At 46.6% G+C, this 20871-nt stretch overlaps 1 protein-coding gene across 8 annotated transcripts in view; it reads left to right on the top strand.

The window, feature by feature from the left end:
- ZNF671 (zinc finger protein 671) overlaps positions 1–14215 on the top strand; it is a 175296-nt gene extending 161081 nt beyond the window's left edge. The window contains exons 1-3 of one of the 8 annotated variants that reach the window (XR_004381417.1): positions 9942–10132; positions 13195–13222; positions 14046–14215. The gene's annotated coding sequence lies outside the window, so the exon portion shown is untranslated. Of the gene's footprint in view, positions 1–9941; positions 10133–10876; positions 10902–13194; positions 13223–14042 lie in introns of those variants that run through there. The other 7 variants (XR_004381413.1, XR_004381419.1, XR_004381415.1 and 4 more) reach the window with 7 other exon arrangements.
- Positions 14216–20871: the final 6656 nt, after the last annotated feature.

Genomic DNA, 20871 nt, shown 5'->3' with positions numbered 1-20871 from the left:
GTTTGTTTAATTACCTTTGATCTTAGACATTGTGTGCCCTCGAAGGGATGGTTTGAGAGCAGCATCGGGCTCTCCCACATGAAGGAATGAGCAGATCGCATTCCATCCCATACTTGCTGTGTCTCTGGGAGGAAAATTGCTAATAAATATTGTACATATATATGTATATATATGTGTGTGTATATATATATATATATATATATAAATACTCCAGCTTGTGTGTTCATTTGCAGTATAACCAAAGACCTTGGTGATGTGCTGAATTTTACAGTCTCAGATGTGTCAGAGAAATGTGAGTCATGGAATAACTAGGGAGCTGGACGGCAAAGCTTGGGATAGTAGGGAAAGTTTCCGATGGAGGGTTTGAAAAGTGATGGCCGTGATATGGACCTGGGTGGAGATTTGGATCACATTTCAGAACGGAACACAGAGTGTAATGACAAAGCTGCTAGTAGGTTCAGTATCCTACTATGTTGTGTGGAAGAATGGTTGTCTCGGGCAGCATGTGGTGGTGGTTGACGGGCATTGTCACCCTGGGTGAAAGAGAGAGAAAGATCTGGCCGATGATGGCCAAGGTTGCTTGGGATGATTGGAAGAGATGGCTGAGGACGTTGAAAATTGAGACAAGATGACAGTGAGACTGGGGCTGTTCTCTCTTCCGTGTTCTAGGTCTTCCGCAGAATTTTGTGGTCAGTTTTTACGGTGTCTGGGGTGTTTCTGACTCTTTGTGCCAGAAAAGGTCTGGGGCAAATGTGATTTGTGGTTCTCTGTGCCTGGCAGGGAGATCCTTAGTGCTGGGGTTTTCACAAAGGTTCAGTAGAGGATGGTTGGTTCCTGATTGTCGAGGGCCAGCATGGGCAGCAGAGAAGTAGAAGACGGTGTAGGAGCATCCTAGGTTGACAGTGATTGTGAGTGTCGTACTGCAGGGAGGATTAGAGACAGGCGAGGAGGCTTCTCAGCAGCATTTGAGGCTTTCCCTCAGTTGGGATCCATGGGAGTACTGGGGTGGTAGTGGAACCTGTTTGTGTTTGTCACACATCCCTTGGTTGTCATGTGACAGGTACAAATGTGAGTTAACAGAGAATCCATTGGTGTGGGGTAGGAAGGTATGGGCGTTCATCTGTGGGGTGTGAGGATGTGAGAAATGTACAGTATACGGAATCAGGTGCACCTGGAGAGGAATTGTGAGCTAAGGGCCTCAGGGCCCTGGTATTGAGACTTCCTGGCAGAGCAGGGCCTATAATTGGCTATGCTGAGGGCTCGCCCTGGGAGACTCCATGATAATATCGTGGCAGGAGGATGGGACTTGCAGGCCAAACCCGGAGCTTAGCTTGCTTCCATTCATCCCCTGCGTGTTATTGCTGAGCTCTGAACAGTGATTGGTGGGAAAGTGAGAGGAGAGCAGCATTAGAGGTACCAGGACCTGGTGTTTATCTGAGGAGGGGAGCTGGGCTGGCAGGGGAGACTGGGCTGGATGTGTAGGGGTTTCAAGTGTAAGTTCTTAGAGAGAGAATGTTCACGGTTTCCTCTCTTCCTTTTCGGCAGAGTGGTGTGACCTTTGAGGACATTGTCGTATACTTCTGTCCTTTTTCGGTTTCAGAGATGGCACAATGGAGAGAACTGTTAGGTTCGCAGTGGCTGTGCAAAATACCTTAACCGTAGCTCAGTGTTGATTACTAAGAGCATTCAACCTGGAGAAAGGCCTTCTAAGTGTAGTGACTGTTCCAAATCTTTTACCTCTATGTCTGCCTCCCATTATCACTGGAGATCTCAGAGAGGGGAAATACATTATGTGTGCAGTGAATGTTGGAAATCTTTTATCAGCAGGACTGACTTCCTTTCTCACTAGAATTTACACTGAATAAAGGCCTTATGTGTGCAGCGACTGTGGAAGGTCCCTTTGCCAGAGAAACAACCCCAGTATACACCTAAAGTTTCACTGAGGAGAATGACCTTTTAAGTGTAATGATTGTAGGAAATGTGTTATTTTTTAAAAGATTTATTTAGGGGCGTCTTGGTGGCTCAGTGGGTTAAAGCCTCTGCCTTTGGCTCAGGTCATGATCCCAGAGTCCTGGGATCGAGCCCCACATCAGGCTCTGCTCAGCGGGGTGCCTGCTTCCTCCTCTCTCTCTGACTGCCTCTCTACCTACTTGTGATCTCTGTCTGTCAAATAAATAAATAAATAAAATATTTAAAAGATTTATTTATTTATTTTATAGAGGGAGAGAACACTGAGAGGAGGGCCATATGCTTTCTCTTACTGAGTTTGGATCTAGAATGGGAGCTTGATCCCATGACCCATGAGATCATGACCGGAGCCCAAACAAAGAATTGGACACTTAACCAGTTGAGCCACCAATACATCCCAAATGTGGGAAATCTTTTAAGTAGATGGCAACATTCATTTACCATGAGGGAGTTCACCCAGGAGAAAAGCTTATGAGTGCAATGAATGTGGGAAATATTTTTTTAAAAAGATTTTATTTATTTATTTGACACAGAGAGAGATAACAAGCAGGCAGAGAGAGAGAGGAAGGGAAGCAGGGTCCCCGCTGAGCAGAGCCTGATGTGGGGCTCGTTCTCAGAACCCTGAGATCATGACCTGAGCCAAAAACAAGAGTCTGTTGCTTAACCCACTGAGCCATCCAGGCACCCCAACCAAGCATTATTTGTGTTTGTCATAATAAAAGACAAATGGTTATTTTTAAAAGATTTTATTTATTTATTTGACAGAGATCACAAGTAGGCAGAGAGGCAGGCAGAGAAAGTGGGGGTGGGGAAGCAGGCTCCCTGCTGAGCAGAGAGCCTGAGGCGGGGCTCAATCCCAGGACCCTGAGATCATGACCCAGGCCAAAGACAGAGGCTTAACCCACTGAGCCACCCAGGTGCCCCATGTATTGCATTTTTCTTTTTTTTTTTTTTTAAGATTTTATTTATTTGACAGACAGAGATCACAAGTAAGCAGAGAGAGAGGAGGAAGCAGGCTCCCCTCTGAGCAGAGAGCCCGATGTGGGGCTCGATCCCAGTACGCCGGGACCATGACCAGAGCCTAAGGCAGAGGCCCCAACCCACTGAGCCACCCAAGCGCTCTGTATTGCATTTTTCAAAAATACATACGTTACATGAGGGTTTTTTGTGACTATGCACCATGTTTGTTAGAATCCAAAATTAGGGTGCCTGGCTGGCTCAGCTGGTAGAGCATGTGACTCTTGATCTTGTGATTTCGAGCCCCACACTGGGTGTAGAGATTACGTAAATAAAATCTTTTTAAAAACTTAAAATCTTTTTTAAAAACCATAAAACTAGGCACGCCTGGGTGGCTCAGTTGGTTGGACGACTGCCTTCGGCTCAGGTTATGATCCTGGAGTCCGGGGATCGAGTTCCGCATCGGGCTCCCAGCTCCATGGGGAGTCTGCTTCTCCCTCTGACCTTCTCGCTCATGCTCTCTCTCACTGTCTCTCTCTCAAATAAATAAATAAATAATAAAAATCTTTAAAAACCATAAAACTAAAAAAAAAACCAAAAACAAAAAAAACACCCATAATACTCCAGTTTGTCTAAGTGTAAACAAAGTTCCACTTGGAGAATTGATTTTTCTTTTATTTTTTAAGATTTTATTTATTTAGGGGCGCTTGGGTGGCTCAGCTGTTGAGTGGCTGCCTTCGGCTCGGGTCGTGGTCCTGGGGTCCTGGGTTCGAGACCCGCATCAGGCTGTCTGCTTGGTGGGAGGCCTGCTTCTCCTTCTCCCATTCCCTCTACTTGTGTTCCCTCTCTTGCTTTGTTTCTCTCTGTCTAATAAATAAAATCTTTAAAAAAAAAAGATTTTATTTATTTGAAAAAGAGAGTGGGTGGGGATGGGCAAAGAGGGAGAAGCAGGCTCCCCGCTGAGCAGGGAGCACAAAGTGGGTCCATTCCAGGACCCTGGGATCATGACCTGAGTCAAAGGCAGACGCTTAACCGTCTGAGCCACCCTGGCGTCCCTGAAGGACTGGTTTTTGAAACTCTAAGAATCACTTTTCTTTTCCTCAGATGTGTTGTAGGTTCCACCTGTGATAAAGTAACAGGGTCTGAGTGGCACCCTGCACAGTGGCAGATTATGTATTGGGTTAAGAGAGGAGTTGGGCGGGGGGGGGGGGGGTTCGTCTGCGTGGCTCAGTGGGTTAAAGCCTCTGCCTTAGGCTCGGGTCATGATCCCAGGGTCCTGGGATCAATGCCTGCATCGGGCTCCCTCTTGGTGGAAGCCTGCTTCTCCCTCTCCCACTCCCTCTGCTTGTGTTCTCTCTCTTGCTGTGTCTCTCTCTGTCAAATAAATAAAAGCTTAAAAAAAAAAAAAAGAAAAGAGGGCGCCTGGGTGGCTCAGTGGGTTGAGCGCTGCCTTCGGCTCAGGTCGTGATCTCAGAGTCCTGGGATCGAGCCCCGCATCGGGCTCTCTGCTCAGCAGGGAACCTGCTTCCTCCTCTCTCTCTGCCTGCCTCTCTGCCTGCTTGTGATCTCTCTCTGTCAAATAAATAAATAAAATCTTAAAAAAAAAAAAAAAAAAAAGAGAGGAGGCGGGGACCAGAAGCAGGCTACTGCAACAGCCCAGGTGAACTGGTTGTTGAACTCGATGGTGGCTGTAGAAGGGAGAGAAGTGACTGGATTCTGGGTCCATTTTTAAAGAAGAGCCAAGTAGAGTTTTGGATATTGTAGGTGAGGGAGAGAAAGGAATGGTCAGAAGGGACCCCAGGCATTTTGGACCTAGCAGCTGAAGCTCCATCGACATGATGGTGAAGTTGGGAATTCATGGTGCTGATGCTCTTAATAGGTTAGAGAGACGCTGAAGAGAGCTGAGTCTGTTGCTCAGGCACAGGGTTGTGGGTGGTGGGGACACAAAGATGAAGGGAGGATTATCTGACAGGTGATCAAGGCTTCTGTGGGGTGAGTGGATGTGAGATGGCTGTGGAGGCATGGGCGTAATTGAGACGAGGACACTGAGTCTCCTTATCCACAGCTATACAGAGTCAGCATCATTTTGGGGTGAGCTTTGGTGGGATCTGGGGTTTTTCAGTCTTGCTGGTGGATAAGGTCTGGAGGAAAGGTTATCTGTGAGAGTCACTACAGCAGGCAGGGGGATCAGTGATGCTCAGATTTTTTTTTTTAAGATTTTATTTTTTTATTAGATCACAAGTGGGCATAGAAGCAGGCAGAGAGAGGGGGAAGTAGGCTCCTTGCTGAGCAGAGATCCCGATGCGGGGCTTGATCCCAGGACCCTGGAATCAGGACCTGAGCCAAAGGCAGAGGTTTTAACCCACTGAGCCACCCAGGCGCCCCATTGTGATGCTCAGATTTTAATGAAAGTTTATTAGAGAATAATGGATAATGGCTGCTGAGGGGAGAGCAAGTGCACCGTGGAAGTGGAAGACTCACATGGAGTTCTGGGTGGTTAACCTTGCAGAAAGGTTCAGAGGTAAGCTGTGAGGCCTTCAAAGCAGCATTCAGGGCTTTCCTGAGCCATGGGACCCATCGGAGGTCTGGGTTGTGCTGGATCCTGTTTGAATTTGTCAAGCACTCTCTGGATGTCCTGTGCTGAGTCCCTAGGTGAGGCCAGAGAGACGCCTATGGAGTGGGGCAGGGGGAGATGGTGGTGACTGTTAACGTGTGACTGTGCTGTCAGGAGCTATGAGGAAGTATGGTTCACAGAATGATGCGCATATAGAAAGGAAGTGTGACCGATGGCTCCAGGGACTTGCTGTTGGGAACTCAAGGTGAACTTGTGAAGCCGGGTTTGGGTCGTATCTGGGATTCATGATCTTGGGGACCCCAGTGTTATTGCCTGGCAAGAGGGTTTGGGCTCTCAGGGCCAGACCCGCTGCTTAGATGGCATCTGCCTACCTGCCTTTTCGTGGTGAGACTGAGCAGAGTACTAATGGGGCCATTAGGAGAGCACAGGCATCAGTGGGACCAGGGACTGGCATCCCCTCTGAGCTGTGCACCTCTGGAGGAAGACAAGTTTGTATTGTGGGGCCTCTGAGAGGGCACTCCTGGTTTCATCTGTCGCTATCATGACAGGCACTATGAGACTTGAGGAAATGCTTGTGTACTTGTGGGAGGAGTGGGGGCTCCTGGATGAAGTTCAGGGATACCTGTACCACACGTGAATCAGAAGAACTTGGCGCTTACATCCTCAAATCCTCACTAGGCAAGGCACTCGTGCTCTCCCCAGTGCCCTGATCCAGGCTTCACATCCCCCTCCCCGACCCTGCTTTTCCCAGAGCGTGCCGTGGGCTTCCTTCTCACAGAGGGACCATGGACACTGCTTCCATCCGCAGTTCCCTGGGCAGGTGCTGTGGTTGCTAGGGCTGGGCTGTTTGCACTGACCTCCTCCCTCCTCTACAGCCCCCAAATCTGCCCAGAAGCCTCACAGGGAAAGATTCAGCATCAGCAGTCTTAGAGTGAGCCAAAGGGTCTTGTCCTGCTTGCCTTCACCCCGGCTGGTGACTGCGTTTCTTTTCTTTTCTTTTTTTTTAAGATTTTATTTATTTATTTGACAGAGACCACAAGCAGGCAGAGAGGCAGGCAGAGAGAGAGAGGAGGAAGCAGGCTCCCCGTGGAGCAGAGAGCCTGATGTGGGGCTCCATCTCAGGACCCTGGGATCATGACCTGAGCCGAAGGCAGAGGCTTTAACCCACTGAGCCACCCAGGCACCCCCGGTGACTGCGTTTCTGTCCATGGCACTGCTGCACCTTAGACTTTGCTTGCTTCCTTCAGCTGACGTTCCCTTGTGCTGGCTGGTGCCAGGGGTTACTTGTATTCTCATGGCTGCTACTACCTGGACCATGAGCTGTTTTTCGAGCCTCCCACTCACTTCTCTTCGTTTAAATCTCTTTTCTGTGGTCTGTTGCATGCTGACTTGCCCTGGCCCTGTACTGCCACTCATCTGGCATTTTTTCCCTCCAGTGTTTGTAACCTCCATGTCCCACGTAGTTGTTCAACCAAGACCTTGGGAAGAGTTCTTTCCACATCACAGGTTGGACATGACCCAAGCCACAGCAGGGTGGGGTCAGAGGGAGCCTGGCCCTGGTGGATGGCAGCTGGGGAGAGTGTGTTGTCAGGGCTGTGTTCGATCGCACCAGCAACCAGTCTTGTTCAACCAGGGTTTTGGTGCCATTGTCAGTGGCCACACCCATCCATCCATCCATCCATCCATCCATCCATCCATCCATTCTTCCTTCCTTCCTTCCTTCCTTCCTTCCTTCCTTCCTTTCTCTCTTTTCAAAGATTTTATTATTTATTTATTTATTTATTTATTTATCAGAGAGAGAGAGAGAGAGAGAGAGCAGGAGCAGGGGGAGCAAAAGGCAGAGAGAGAAGCAGTCTTCCTGCTGAGGAAGGAGCATGATGTGGGACTCAGTTAAGCTGAAGGCAGACACTTAACTGACTAAGCCACCCAGGCGTCTGCTATCTTTCCACTGTTGATATTTTTCTGACTTGTGAAAACCTAGGGAAAATCTTCCCTCGTCGGTACTCCATATCCTACCCATTCCTCTCACCGCTGCTTCTGAAGCAGTCTGCAACATTGACCTGCATACGTTGTGTCCTGAAGTATACACATAGCCTGACATTGGCGTTGAACTCCCACTTGTTTGTTGCAGTTGGATTGTCCTGGGCTTTCACACACTTCTGCATAGCCTTAAAAGTCACCAGCAGACAAGTTCTTGCTGAGAGGCCTTGGTGGAAGAAGTTGTACATTTGCCTTGCTTCCCTATGGCACACGCCCTGCCCTTGTGTCTTCCTGGGGAGGCTGCTACCAATATGTGCCCTTGTGGGTCCAGTAATGCACGGTAGCCACTTCTGCAACCAGAACCTTACTCCTGTTTCTTGAAAAGCATCCCCTGGATTTATTTCTGGTTGCCTTTCCGTTGAGTAATTCACTTGTAATTCAATGAATCAGTGTGGACACATTCCTCCAGTAACATCAACACATGCTGCACTGTCACTTCTTTGCTTTCAGGTTATTGGTGTGGAGAAGAGAACAGAGGTACCTTCCGAACAGTATTTAGGAATAGCACAGATCAGGACTCCCAAGGCAGGTCACTTCCTCCAAAAAATCCACCCTTGTGATACATGTATCCATATCTTGAAGCACATCTTACAGTTGGCTGAGCGCCATGGAAAACATCATGGACAGAAATTATATATCAGAGAGCAGCATGTACCAAACATTTTTTCTGAAGATTTTATTTATTTATTTGGCAGAGATCACAAGTAGGCAGAGAGGCAGGCAGAGAGAGAGGGGAAAGCAGGCTCCCTGCTGAGCAGAGAGCCTGATTCGGGGCTCGATCCCAGGACCCTGGGATCATGACCTGAGCCAAAAGCAGGGGCTTTAACCCACTGAGCCACCTAGGTGCCCCCCAAACAATTTTATTTCAGTACAAACCCTCAGGGTCACCAGGATCAACATACTGGTGAAAAGCCTTAGAAGCAACATGGAAGGGCCCTCATGTGTGAAGAGCTGCAAGTTCCAGATGCTAAAGAAGCTCTTTACCTGTGGGGAGGTTAGGAAGCACTTACTGGCCACCCCAAGGTATTTCTGTAAGAAGAGGAGGCCAAACAAAACCATCACATGTGGGTTGGCAGAAAGTCATCCCAACTGTGGAGAATGCAAGAAAGCCTTCAGCTACACAGACACACTTGCTCAGAACCAGGTGTCTACACTGGAGAAAAGCCTTAAGAGTGTAGTGAATATATTAAATATTTTAGCTATAGTTCCACCTTCAATTATCAATGGAGAGTTCACACTGGAGAAAGACCTTAGTTGTGGAGGGAACATGCAATCTCCTTGTTCAGTGTAACAAAAATGGATCAAAGCCTCTCTGAGTAGCCATCTGCCCGCTTTGAATCTCATACATCTAAACTTCCATAGTGGGAAGATTCCCCATATATTTCATTTATGCAGGAAGTGTGTGTGGCTATGTTGCACTTTCTAACTTGCCCAGTGCTCTTTCCAGATTTATGTCCCTGCTAGTTTCTGTGGCCAAAGCCCCTCCATCTCTACCACATGGCAGGTCGGCATCAGTCACCACCAGAGCGAGCTCCAGGAAACTGACATCTGTTCTGGGACGTATTGCAGCAAATTAGGAGTAACCTGAGTCTTTGGGAGGTCCACATTCCCTTCTCTCTGACCAGTTGGCAAAGACCTCACACAGGTTTGGCCCAGAGGAAACCAAACGAGTTATTCCGGCAACTTGACAAGAACCACTTTTTCCCAGGCACGTTTGTCTCACTTCGTGCTTGTGATACTTTCCTAGCTCCCAGGTCTCCCACCTGAGAACTGCCTACCATGTGTTGCTTCGGTTTGTAAAATAAGAAAAGCCTTATTGTTTAAGTTGTCTCTAAATTTGGGGGTTCTAGTTACTATGCAGCGGTTTATAGTAGATTTGGGCCCTGCACGCATTACAATTTTTGTCAGTATGGCAGAAAATGGCACCTCAGTTTGGGGCAAATTCGTATTGCTGCTCATGGCCTCTTTATGATAGAGTTGTCGTTCTCATTAATGGCATGGATGCCTGGGTGACTAGCCTCCAGATACCCGCATATGGCCCCTTAAAGAGGGGCAACCGACCCTCTGCCCTTGAGCAGGGGCCCTCCGTTCCCCAGAGGGCCTCGCAGTAAACGTTGGCCTTCTTTCCCGGAATCAGGTGGGGAACCCACTTACCTAGGCCTTGCGAACTGCGGGAACTACATTTCCCAGAACGCCCTGCGTTGACGACAGAGTCTCTGAGCCAGTGAAGGCTTAGAAAAGAGGCGCCCCGGGATTGAGCACAAAGGGTCGGGCGGGACTTCCGGCGTCGGGTCCTTTGCCAAAATTTGGGCGGCTTGCTTTTTTTGTCAGCTTGCGGGAGGTTCCGGAGGGCAGGGCAGGGCAGGGCAGGACAGGGCTGGGGCAGAGCTGGGGCGGGGAGGGGCGGTGTCTGCACGAAAGCGGGCTTTGTCCCCGCTGTAGGGAGGCGAGTCTAGGGGTCGGGGACTTCGCCGCCTGCGAGGACCGCCTGGAGACCTCGGTGTCCGCGACTACCCGGGCTGCTCAGCTGTCATCACTTCGCTCCGCCGAGAGGCTCCGATGGCGGCGGCCGCGCCCAGGGACTCAGCTGAGGTAAGCTCTCGTACGCCCGGCCCTCCCCTCCGCCCCCCACCCAGACCCCAAAGGCCCGAGCGCGGGGCGCCTGCTCGCGGCCCTGCAGCCCAGGCCCCGGTGTCCGGGACAGGGAGGCTCCGGTGGGTGGGGGCGCGTGTGCGATCGCCGGCGGGCTGCGTGCGGGAGCGGGCTCCGGGCTGAGGGGGCTGCGGGGGCGGGGGCTGCAGGGGGCCTGAGGGGGGAGGATTCTGCCCTCAGGGGAGAGAGCGTCAGGCGGATTCACGCCTGCACTGGCGGGCCGAGGTGCCGTACCTTCGTGAGGACTTTGGACGCCAAGGGGACTTTTGGCCAAAGGAGGGACATAAGCGGTGATGAGGACGTCCAGGCCCTGAGAGGTTTGGTCTTTGTTCAAGGTCACACAGCTGGTAAAAGGCAAAACCGAGTACTCAGGCGCAGAGTAGAACCAAGCCTAAGGTCAGCTGGCTCCTGGGCCAGGCAGGGGTCCAGTGAGCCCATCGAATCCCAGCACGGACGCACTTCTTAAGGACCTGCCTCTTCAGCACAGGTTCTCGTGGCTGGAGAAGGGCTTGGAACCTACACAGGGAACTGGAGGGTGTCCTGGTCCCTCACTGGCCCAGACCCTCACCCCAGTGTCCTCTGACTGTGGTGTCCCGAGGCTCTTCATGCCATCCCTCCCTCCTTGAATCTGGTGAACCTGGAGAACCCCTAAGCCAGGTTGTGGTCGGAAGTCCACAGTTCCCTGGAGAGCGTCCTTGCCGTACCTCAGGTAGGCATTCCCTTTCTGGTAACCCTCTGCAAACAGGTGTGGAAAGTTAACCCAGGAGTGGGTACTAGGATGTGCCAGTGCTTCCAGGAAAAACTGAGGTCAGGAATGTTCAGAAACCACAGGTCTCCTTCCTTTCAGGTAGGAGTAAATAGCAAATGAATAGGTGTCTTGTCAAATGACTGCCAGAGATGTTGGGTGTGTATTCTAGAAGTAATAAAAGATTTCAATCCCAAGGTCTTGGGAGGCTTCATCTGGCTTCACAGTGGAAGACAGACTATGGGCTTGATTGGGTCCTAACGAATGACAGTCATTGTCAGGCTCCTGCTCTAGTCCAGGTGAGGGTGCGTGGACCAGAGTTGTTGCCTGGGAAATGGTTGGATTCTGGCTGTGTGTTTTAAGAGGGGCAACTAGACTTTCTGATGTGCACAGTGAGGGAACGAAAGAGATAATCAGTGGTGATCTCAGAGCTTTTGGTCTAAGGAATAGGAGCTGCATCATTGTGTTACTAGAATCCCGTCCACGGACACAGCAACAGTAGAGGCGAGGCTGGACTTCGAATTTAAAAGCAGACAAGGCTTTATTGGGGCAACAGCTACAATGGAAGGGAGACACAGTCACAACAAAGGTGTCAGACTGGCTCTCTAGACAATAGCCGGGAAAGTTATAAAGGACCTAGAGTGGAGGAAGAGTGATGTCTAAGCATGTGGGACTGAGGACACACAAGGAGCTGGGCACGTGGTTGACAGAACGAGCTTCTTCACACATTGGGTATTTTATTTGCAGTTGTCTCCACCTCTGGGAGTGATTTATAGTTTTGTGATTTACAGCTTTTGAGGTAAAGGTAACTGTCAGTCACTCCCTGGCCGGTCTGCACAGGCGTGAGTCCCTGTGTCTGGGGTTAAGCTCAGACCGGTCTGGGTGGTTTTGTTGCTGCTTGAAGGGTAGTTTTGGTTTCCATGCTGGGATGCTACGCCCCTTGGGTCTTTTGCCGAGTTAGGAGATAAACAGAAAAGAGGAATGTGAGGAGAAATGGTGGGACAAAGGTCGGTGGATACAAGCAGGTGAGAAGGAAAGGTCGAGTCTTGGCCTTGAGCTGGTGAGAAATTCACACGAGCAAGTTGGTGTTCACTGAGGATATCAGGAGCTTTGTTCTGGCCATTTAAAGAGTCTGAGGTTTTTTACAAATCATTGACTGGAGTGGTTGCTCAAATGAGCAACTAACACACAGGTCAGGAAGTCTGGGGAGGGATTCAGGTTAGAGACATGGACGATGTGGTAGCTACGGTATGGACCAAGATGAGTAAGCTGTGGGTCACATTGAGGCAAGCCTGAGGTTGTGGTGGCAAAGCTCTTTGGAGGCCAGGTGTGGAGAATGGGTACCCAGGACTGGGTCTCTTGCTTGGGTACCTGGTGATGGTATTAGGCTTCATAAATGTAGGTAAGTGGACCTAAAGATTTGGTGTATCAGGCAGGATATAGTCTGGTAGGTAGCCAAAGCTTCCCAGGGAAGAGTGGCTTTCCGATGGATGCAGAGACAAGGGGTAATGGATGAAAGATGACACTCAGGCCAGAGCTGGTACTTAGAGCCACTTTTTAGACTTAGCAAGATTTTTTGAGGACTTTGGTGGGGTGTGAAGTGTTTCATTCAGCCTGGTCAGGGGAAAATAGGATTATCTGTGAGAATCACTAGGTCTGGGATGGGCAATTCATGGGGGTGGTCTTGGAATGACAGGGGGAAAAATAAATTTTTTATTTGCTGAGGTGACAGCCAGTACATCAAGGAAATAGAATGGAACTCTGGCTATCTGAGATCCACACGTGGCTCTGTTTGTCTGAGTCTGAGGCAAGGATCAGAGCCACAGGGTGAGGTCTTCGTAAAATGATTTGGAGTTAACACTGCTATGGGGACCCGTGGGAAGTTGGTGGTCTTATGGGATCGTGTGTGAGTATTGCCAAGAATACTGTAGATGCTATCTGCCAAATTGTGGCAGAAGGCCTAAACTCTATATAATGCACTTTCTTAACATTTGGTGAGACCAAGTGCTCAAATGGCCTGAATTCAAGTTCTCCTCCCCACACTGCTTCGTGGGATAATAGCTTCTAGCCCAACAACCCTTTTCACAAAGGGAACGTGGCACAGTTCCTGCTCATCTCTTTGTAGCAGGTTCAGTCCCTCCCAGCGCACAGGCTTATACAAGCCAGTCCCATCCTCCTGTGGGATTCAGAGTGCTCCCAAACTTTTCATTCTACAAGGATAACTTCTCACAGCCCCGGTTCATTCACTCTTTTTCAGATGCAGCTCCCCTGTGGGCCTTTATATGGTGAGTGGTATCCTGTTCTCAGAGGTGTGAATTTATGGTATAAATAACGTGCTATCAGGTTCATCTGTCCAGTTTCAGGTTGTGTATTTGGCCATTACCATAATCTAAGAGTGGAACTAAGAGGAAGCAGTAACATCTGGGTAGGTCAGGCAGATGTGTGAGGAGCGGAGCAGTGAGGTGGTGGCAGCCATGGTCACAGAGCTGTGGGATGTGGAGACGGAGGGAAGCGCAGTCCAAAGAATGGTGTGTGCTTGGAAAGGGAGCTTTGTCAGACGGCCCCAGGGCCCTGCATTGATAATCACAAGGCAACGACCCTGACCCTACCGGGGAGTCACTTGTCAGGAGGTGGTGGATCCCAGTCCCTGGCCCCACAGCTTACATAGGCATTTGTCCACCTGTCTGTTGCTGGTGGTTGAACCCAGTGGTCAGTGGGACCATGAGGCAACAATAGCACTGATGGTACCAGGGCTTGATGTCTCCTCTAAGTTGGGAGGCTTGGGAGACAGATGGCTATAGGGTAGATGTGTGAGGAAAGGGACTGTGGCTCCTCGGAAGTAGACTGTTTGTGGTTTCATGCGTCATCATCATAGCAGGTCAGTGTGACCTTTCAAGATATAGCTTATAGCTGTCTACGCTATAAGCAGGAGAAGCAGATTTCCTATCACTGTTACTGAATTTTGAATCAAAATATCCTGGAAGACTAAATGATGTGAAATGGGAGCCTGCAAATGTGTAAGGTTGATTAAATAAATAGCGGGATGTTCTAGAGGGAACTAAAACCCTAGAGACTGTACTTGGAACATTTGTTTTTCTTGCCCAGCAGGTGAAGCAGAACTGAGAGACCCACATGTCACCGTCAAGGAGATGAAGGGATGAATGCCGGGAGCCTGAAGAGACCGGTGTGGAGGTGTCCGTCAGACCATATTGATGGATCATGATAGGGTTCTTCAAAAAGACAAAATGGAAGAAAGTAAAAGGACACCAACATACTCATCAGGATGAAATTGGCGTTTGTCCCATCAAGATGAGAATGGAGGGCGCCTGGGTGGCTCAGTGGGTTAAAGCCTCTGCCTTCAGCTCAGGTCATGATCCCAGGGTCCTGGGATCTGTTCCCGCATCGGGCTCTCTGCTTGGCAGGGAGCCTGCTTCTTCATCTCTCTCTGCCTGCCTCTCTGCCTACTTGTGATCTCTGTCAAAAAAATAAATAAAATCTTAAAAAAAAAAAAAAAAAAAGATGAGAATGGAGCTTGGGGCTTTGGTTTCACAGAAAGGTCTGGGGGAAAGGCCGTGACTATGAATGTGTTGGATTTGCTGCTTGTGCTTGAGCAGAACAAGGATGTGGTGCCACTTGGTAGATGAGGCCAGAGCACCTAATGTCAGTGGAGGACAGCATGCATACATGCAGTGAGATAATACTTCTGGAATATCCAGTGAACTGTACTATGTATTTTTTTTTTTAAAGATTTTATTTATTTATTTGACAGAGATCACAAGTAGGCAAGAGAGGCCGCAGAGAGAGAGGGAAGCCGGCTTCCCACTGAGCAGGGAGCCTGATGTGGGGCTTGATCCCAGGACCCTGAGATCATGACCTTAGCCAAAGGTAGAGGCTTTAACCCACTGAGCCACCCAGACGCCCCTGTACTGTGTATTTTTTCACTAGTTTTTTTGGTGTTGTTGTTTATTTTGGAGCCATTTGCTTTCATAGCCGTAAATTTGTCTAAGGGAGATGGAGGCTGCATGAGAGGAAACCACAGAAGCCAGTGACACTGTGGGAACATCATTCTAAGTTCCATCCACTGCAAAGTATTGTGGCAAAGCTTAAGGTTCTGAAAACCACTCAGAAAGCAGGTAATGCTAAGAAAAACCTTCTGCCCTTTCTGTGAAAATAAAGACAAGTTAATATCCAACATCATTCCAGAAAATAAATTCCATTCAGAAGCTGCCATTTGCTGACAAATCTCATCAGAGAGAAGCTCTACGGAATAGTCCCTTCTATTCAGTGAGCAAAGTAAAATTATAAAGATAAATGAATAAAGTGTTTCCAAGGATCCCAGATCCAGTATGGTTGAGAAAGATAACATCCAAATTTAAGTTAGAAACAATTACATCAATTTAGAGGACATGGGGGGGGTGTTGATTTTTCTTAAATCAGAGAAATATGGAAACTTTAAAATAAAATTGGCTTGGGGCACCTGGCTGGCTCAGCCAGTGGAGCATGGAACTCTCGGTCTCAGGGTCATGAATTTGAGCCCCAGGTTGGTGTATAGCTTACTTAAAATATGTATATATATAAAAGATATTGATTAAATAAAATAAAATTGGCTTATTATTATACTCAGACGTGATTTTTCACATAACCCACTTTTTCAACTCAATAGAAACATTAACATCAGGTCTTTCGTACACATGAATTTTTTTTTGGAGTTTTTTTAAATAACACAAAGATTGAAGCCTATCTGGTGTCTGTCAGTTGAAGACTGACTAAATCACGAAGCACGCCAAGGCAGAGCGCTAGGTGGTGTGGAGGCGATGAGGGAGTTCTCTCAATGGCTGCGACTCCAGAACATTGTTGGGTGAAAAAGAAGAAGAGGAAGAAGGTGTCGCAGTATTTTGTGCAGGTAGCTCTATTTTTCTCAGAATGGAAGGAAATTTATTTTTTTTTGTTTCTCTTCAGTGTCATTATGGGTTGATTGGCTGATACTCCAAGTACCTACTTAATATATTGACGTTAACTTGACAAAAATAGAGATAAGGAGATACTGTGTTTTTTTGGAATGTCCTATAGAAAAAAGTAGCAGGGGGCTCCTGGGTGGCTCAGTGGGTTAAAGCCTCTGCCTTCGGCTCAGGTCATGATCCCAGGATCCTGGGATCGAGCCCCACATCAAGCTGTCCGCTCCTTGGGGAGCCTGCTTTCTCCTCTCTCTCTCTGCCTGCCTCTCTGCCTATTTGTGATCTCTGCCTGTCAAATAAATAAAATCTTTAAAAAGAAAAGAAAAGAAAAAAGTAGCAATGGCTCCATATGAATAATTCTACCCAAATACCAAATCTAATTTTGATCCCGCCCATTGATTAAGGGACTGTCCAAAGGAACAATGGGGCATTGAGGATTATATTACGAGGAAGCAGTAAGCCAAATTAATATATGTGAAATTCTGTAAGATATATGAATCTTCATAAAATGTAATAAGATAAAAGGAACAGTATATCTGTAGAATATAATAAAGTCTAGAGAATATAAATATGATGTAATGGTCAGAAAAATATTTGAATGCTGATTCCAACGAACAACTCTGAATATTTAATCAGCATATCAGAATTTGAGTACTGATTTGGTATTTGATTTTTTTTTTTAAAGATTTTGTTTATTTATTTGACAGAGATCACAAGTAGGCAGAGACGCAGGCAGAGAGAGAGAGAGGAGGAAGCAGGCTCCCCGTGGAGCAGAGAGCCCGATGTGGGGCTCGATCCCAGGACCCTGGGATCATGACCTGAGCCGAAGGCAGAGGCTTTAACCCACTGAGCCAGCCAGGCGCCCGGTATTTGATGATTTTAAGCAGCTATAATTTATATGTGATAAGAATACTGTATATTAAATAAAATACTATTTTATAAAAAATATTATTTCATGAACATTCATGGAAGTGTTTAGAGGCACAATTATATGGCTTCTTAAATTATCCTTAACATGAATTGGCTTTGGAGAGAACTTGGGTGGGTTTATACATGAAATGAGTTTGGCAGTGGGTAGGTCCTGTGAAGCTCTGTTACGGGTCCACATGATTCATTTATTAACTCTTTCTCTTTTGTAGTTGTCTGAAAATTTGAAGTTACTGAAAAGTCATTATTTCAATAATTAACAAATTCAGATAAATATTTTTCCTCTATTTGCTAAAATGATTCTATTATTTTCTAAGGCACCATTTTTTAAAAAAAGATTTTATTTATTTGAGAGAGAGAGAGAGACAGGATGAGAGAGCATGAGAGGGGAGGTCAGAGGGAGAGGCAGACTCCTCATGGAGCTGTGAGCCCGATGCGGAACTCAATCCCAGGACTCCAGGATCATGACCTGAGCCGAAGGCAGTCGCCCAACCAACTGAGCCACCCAGGCACTGGAGGGCATCATTCTTTATGTTGCATTGTTTAGCCTTCAATTTTAAGAGAGTGTTACATTGAAGTCTCTATTACTCTCATCATTTTTCTCATCATTTTTCCTAAGCAAGGATCAATAATTTAGATGCCATCCCCATCGGGAGGAGAGGGCAGTAGAAAGAGTAAAGTCAGCCATGTAGGTAGGGCTTGCATGCTGAAGAAGAGAAGACCCAACTAAGCTGGCCATTATTTTGTATTTATGATCATTTTTTTACTTTGTTAAGTAGGTCATCAAATCCAGATTATAATTTTTTACATCAGGCTTTAAGGGCAGTTTTAGATTCACAGCAAAATTGCGTGGAAGCTACAGAGGTTTCCATATACCCCTTCCCCCCAACATAAACAGAAACCCCCCTCCTCTCCACATCTTACATTAGTGGTATATTTTGTTAAAATCAACAAATCTGCACTGACACGTCACCCAAAGTCCACAGTTACAATTGGGGTTCACTCCTGGTCTTGTGCATTCTGTGGGTTTTGGCTAGTGTGTAATCAGCTGTATCCACCATCACAGTATCATACTTAGTTTCACTGCCCCCCAGATCTGTGCTCTGCCCATTCAGCTCTCTCCCAACCCCAGCTCCTAGCAAACACCGATCCTTTTACTGTCTCCATAGTTCTACCTTTTCCAGAATGGCCTATACTTGTAGTCATAAAGTATATACTCTTTTAGGATTGACTTCTTTTGCTTAGTAATATGTATTCAGGTTTCCTCCATGCCTTTTCATGGTTTGATAACTTCTTATCAAATAATATCCCATTATCTGGATGGACCATAGTTTGTTTATCCATTTACCTATTGAACATCTTGGTTGCTTCCTAGTTTTGGGAATTATGAATACAGGAGCTATAAAAATCTATTGTCAGGTTTTAACTGCTTTAAGTAAATACCAAGGGGGACAATGCCAGATTGTATGATAAGAATATGATTAGTTTTGTAGGAAACAACCAAACTGTTATCCAAAGTGGCTGTACCATTTTGCATTCCTACCAGCAATGAATGAGAGTTTCTGTTGCTCCATATCCTTTCCAGCTTTGTCATATCAGTATTCTGGATTTTGGCCATATCTAATAGGTATGTAGTGATATCTCATTGTTTTATTTTGAAATTCCTAATAACAAATGATGTTTAGCATCTTTTCATATGCTTGTTTGCCATCCATATATCATCTTTGGTGAGGTATCTGTCATGGTTATGTTAAAAAACAAACAACATAGTTTCATTAGCCACATTTAAGTTAACAGCACCTAAACCACCTAAAATTTTAACACTTAAAATTTAGATGCTGTCAGAGAATTCAAATTAGGATTCATCATAGAATCACTTACTTCAAATCCATAGTAGTATTTTACTTGTTTAGATTAATAGTCAATAAACTATTGAATAACAACTATTAATTGGAACTAGACTTAGGGAGCATCAGACGTTTGGTAAATTTCAGATTCGGTACTGCGATTATATGCTAACAAAAAATATTTCTGAAGGCGTGCCCAACAAATGATGACAGAACTTAACTCTTGCATTATAGAGGATGGGCAGTGGAAACAGGAGAAAGAGGAAATACCATTTATTGTATGTATATGCACATAAATCTCAAAATTTTCTAAACAAAAATATTTTATACATATTGAAAAAATAAGGAAAAAGATAAACAGTGTGTGTGTGTGTGAAATTAACACGTACAAACAATAAAAAATTATAGGGAGTTATAATAAAGAGGAATTCAAAATGAATTTAATTACTCAGATATATCATTTAAATGGGAGTCAGGGGGCACCTGGGTGGCTCAGTGGATTAAGGGGCTGCCTTCAGCTCAGGTCATGATCTTGGGGTCCTGGGACTGAGCCCCATGTTGGGCTCCCCACTGAGTGGGGAGTCTGCCTTTCCCTGTGCCCCTTCCCCCGCTCATGCTCATGTGCTCTTTCTCACTCTGCTCTCTCTCAAATAAATCTTTTAAAAAAAAGATGGGAGTAAGCACCACAAAATTTGGGTAAATCATAGAGATCACAAAAGATCTTTGATTCCTGGACCAGTTGTGGTTACATGTCTCAACCCCATTAAGAACTGCAGTCATTTGTGAAAAAAATCAAGCCTGTTTCCCGTCTTCTATCACACAGTTTCTGTGGAAGGACATTAAGGGACTCAATTGGCACATCTTATTTTCAGTGAGAATGATGGAAGAATCCCCATGTCACAGCTCCGCGGTTTAAATTGTGGAGGTCAGATCAGACCCAAGTTACCACTGTTCAAAGAGCAAGTGAAGCAGTTACTTTAGAAATCCTAACAAATGTGGAGCCGATGCTGATGTTCGGGGACCACCAAGGCACTTTCATAGTACCAGAGAGACACTTAGACCTTAACACCATTATTCCTTCATCTTCGTTATTCCTCCCCTATAAGCTTGGCAATCTTTCACTCATTCTTTCTTTTATCAAATGAGGTGTTTTTTGTTTGTTTGTTTGTTTTAAAGATTTTTATTTCTTTATTTGACAGAGATCACAAGTAGGCAGAAGGGCAGGCAGAGAGAGAAGGGGGGAAGCAGGCTCTCTGCTCACCTGGGGCTGATGCGGGGCTCGATTCCAGGACCCTGGGATCATGACCTGAGCCAAAGGCGGAGGCTTTAACCCACTGAGCCACCCAGGTGCCCCCGAGGTGTTTATTTTTTTTTAAAAAGATTTATATATTTGAAAGAGTAAGGTGGGAGAGTGGGCAGAGGGAGAGGGAAAGAGAATCAGACAGACTCCCTCCTGAGCATAGAGCCCAGCATGGGTCTTGATCTCAAGAGCCTGAGATAATAACCTGATCCAAAATCAAGAGTCAGAAACTTAACCGACTGAGCCACCCAGGTCCCCCTCAAATGAGGGTGTTTATTCTAAGTGAGAACACATTTGTAGCAGCACTCCAGCTGGTGTTAAAGGGTTAAGTTTCTTCAAGTTGACATACTCCTTACTTGATGATGTGAGGCCCTCCATCTGTAACAGAACTAATTTACTTTGAGATTTGCAGACCACTAGCCTTGAGGAGTGAAGAACCAGAACTTTCCCAGGCCACAGAGGCCAGCAGGTCTGTTTGACAGAAAGTCAGCTTTCTGATTAGCCTGGCCAGGTTTTTTTAGCAAAAGGTCACAGAAATGATTTTACTGACCTCCCTTTGTGTATCTGTAGAACTTGCCTGCCTTTGCAGAAAGAACAGGGTATTCCTGCACATCATGAAGCAAGAGCTCCCCCCACCCCTGCCACAACTCCTGAGCACTGAGCTAACTGGCACCATCAAGTCTGCCTGTGACAAATGTTGCAGCTCACAGCACTCCCTTTGCTGAATAACTACTCTAAGCCTCTTTTAAAAAACCCTGTGCGGGTTTTAAAACCTCAGAATTGGCTTTTGGACAAAAGTCTACCTTCTCCCGAGGTTGCCAGCCTCCTGAGTAAAACAAATTCCTTTCCAATCAAAACTTGTCTCTTGAGTAATGCTGACTTGGCTTCAGCAACACTTTCTTTGT

Source organism: Lontra canadensis, unplaced genomic scaffold (genome assembly GCF_010015895.1).
Source record: "Lontra canadensis isolate GAN:19392208 unplaced genomic scaffold, GSC_riverotter_1.0 scaffold191, whole genome shotgun sequence".
Classification (NCBI taxonomy): Eukaryota; Metazoa; Chordata; class Mammalia; order Carnivora; family Mustelidae; genus Lontra; species Lontra canadensis.
Note: the sequence above shows the minus strand (reverse complement) of the source record. Positions and strands in the feature narration are given on the sequence as shown.